Source organism: Corvus brachyrhynchos, unplaced genomic scaffold (genome assembly GCF_000691975.1).
Source record: "Corvus brachyrhynchos isolate BGI_N302 unplaced genomic scaffold, ASM69197v1 scaffold555, whole genome shotgun sequence".
Lineage (NCBI taxonomy): Eukaryota > Metazoa > Chordata > Aves > Passeriformes > Corvidae > Corvus > Corvus brachyrhynchos.
This window is the reverse complement of record NW_008238357.1, coordinates 132,385-132,669: the sequence shown is the minus strand read 5'-3', so window position 1 is coordinate 132,669 and position 285 is coordinate 132,385. Positions and strand designations below refer to the sequence as shown.

The following is a 285-nucleotide window of genomic DNA, read 5'->3' as shown; positions in this document are numbered from 1 at the left end:
CGTGGGGGGCCCGGGGGGACGGTGTGGTGGGGCTATGTGGAGTCCATAGGCTTGTTGGGGGGGGGCATAGGGAGGGGTTCTGGGTGCGTGTGAGGGGTGTGGGAAGGGGGTGAGGGGCCTTCCTGCATGTGTTTGGGGGTCCATGGAGTTGTGGGTTCGTGAGGGGGTATGGGGGGTCCATGGGTGGGTGCAGGAGATCTGTGGGAGGGTGTGTTGGCATCTGTGGGATGTGCATGGGGTCCCCGGGTGGGTGCTGGGAGCCCAAGGGTGGGTATGTGAGAGGCC

General features: G+C 66.0%; 1 protein-coding gene across 1 annotated transcript in view; it reads left to right on the top strand.

Annotated features, from left to right (window-relative positions):
* The window catches only part of CELSR2 (cadherin EGF LAG seven-pass G-type receptor 2), a 29,446-nt gene that overhangs the window by 10,540 nt on the left and 18,621 nt on the right, over positions 1-285 (top strand). The window lies entirely within an intron of this gene.